This window comes from Adiantum capillus-veneris, chromosome 6 (assembly GCF_014529385.1).
Source record: "Adiantum capillus-veneris isolate H3 chromosome 6, ASM1452938v2, whole genome shotgun sequence".
NCBI classification, from domain to species: Eukaryota; Viridiplantae; Streptophyta; class Polypodiopsida; order Polypodiales; family Pteridaceae; genus Adiantum; species Adiantum capillus-veneris.
Window position 1 is genome coordinate 32,362,925 of NC_140936.1, and position 1,943 is coordinate 32,364,867.

The 1,943-nt window shown below is 35.4% G+C and overlaps 1 pseudogene; it reads right to left on the bottom strand.

Moving 5' to 3' along the window:
• Positions 1 to 217: 217 nt before the first annotated feature.
• LOC147455319 (uncharacterized) lies at positions 218 to 1,669 on the bottom strand (annotated as a pseudogene).
• Between the last annotated feature and the right edge of the window lie 274 nt (positions 1,670 to 1,943).

Genomic DNA, 1,943 nt, shown 5'->3' on the forward strand with positions numbered 1-1,943 from the left:
CACTTATTAAACCACCTTATTCCTTATATAACTCGATAATGGCCTCAATGAATCAGCCCTTAGGGCAACTAAACAAGTTTCTTTCCAAAAGGTGTTTTTTTCATTGATCTCTTTGTGTGTTTTCTTTGAAGTTTGAAGCTTGAAAAAGCAGTCACACCTAACTCGTTACTCTTCTTGCAGTACAATATACAATAATACAAGCCCTTAAGGCAGAGGCTTATTGCATATGCCGTAACCTGTCCTTGTCAATGAACACGACCCAAAGTGGAAGCAATCCCTTCCTTCCTTTTGCCTCTGACTTACCATAATCTCGTAGAGCTTTATCTAATACTGGATGTTGTGCTGGAACTAAGACACCTGGCTTACCCAAAATAGAATTGTCAACAAACCATTCTTGAAGAGAGTCAATAACCTTCTTTCAAAAAGAAACCTGAAACTCTAAAGCACACATTAGATCCATGCCAAAGATATCTCTCTCTATCTCGATATCAAAAAACGTTTTGCCACAAACAGCTCCTCGTAAGTAAAATAAAAAACCTTTATCTGGCCCATGTTCTCGCAAAAAAGTATAACCACTTACATCAAGAATAAGTTCATTCTCATCAACATCGAGAGGATCAATACAATACTGTTGAATTAAATTGATATCTTTTTGAATGATTGCAGACATGGAAGTAACATCTACAAACTCATTTTGAAATAACTTCCTAACTACAAACATACCTTTCAAAATGGTTGCTAAGAAGAAAAGACAATAAATGTTTTCAAACTTAGAAAGATTAGCAAAAAGATTTGGAGCTTTTTCTTTTGTCTCCACCACAGAATGGCATCAAGAGAAGAACATACCTTGCCTATTTTGTAGATGCACGACTTAGTCACTGACATAAAATGTGTGCTCTAATCTCAAGATCGGGCATGCCAAATCAACCTAAGTGATACTTAACTCGGCAAGCCTCTTGTTAGAGTGATATAAATGTGTGGCAGTCAAATTAACAAGCTTCTCTAATGTTCTTGAAATCTCTGAATTCTTTGCAACAAAAGAGACAGCCAAAGCTGTCCTATGAGCAACACAATGAATAGATGTTAGAAATGGATTTATATGTTTTTTAAAAAGCATTGAAACACCATTCTCTGACCCTGTCATGGTCGAACACCCATCAAAACCAAAAGTGATTAGCTTTGAAAGATCAAAATCATTTTTTTTCAACTCATCAAGAACAGCATTAAAGATAGACTTGGCAATTCCATCACTTACACAAACTATGCCATAAAAGCTATAGATAGGAATGGAATCATCAAAGAGGTACGAAAAATAGATAACTAAGTGTCCATGCTTACTAATATCATTAGACTCATCAATCAAGGCACCAAAGAAAGGACTTTGAAACACTTTCTTCAAAGTGGAGTTCATGATACACTTACCAATACAATAAACCATCTCCACACAAGCCTTGTCATCATTGTACAAGGATGTGGAATATGTCACTTGACAATCTTGCAAAAGAGAAATCATGTCAGTAAATCCATAAAATGCATAATTTTTCTTTGCCATATGATAGGCAACCCTAAAGAGAGTAAAGAGAGTAAAGAGAGCCTCGTCTTTGAAGTTTTCTGCCCTCTTCATGCTATATTGAATGCCTTCCTTTCCTTCTAAGAGGAAACCATCCATTGCATTCACATGACAATCAGTTCGACAATGAGCTTTTAAGTTACTAACCTTAAAATTAATTGAACCATCTCTTGAATATGCACTATGGTGATGAGGATATTTTAAACAAAACTTACAAGACAATTTAGCTTCTTCTTCGTTGTATACAAGCCAGTCAAACTATCATCTTGGAAAGAAGCACGTGCCTCAATCCTTCTTTGCAAGTCTAACCTGTTTGCTAAAGATAATGAAGAAATTTCATTAGTAGAAACTATCTTTGTCAAGTTAGATAATT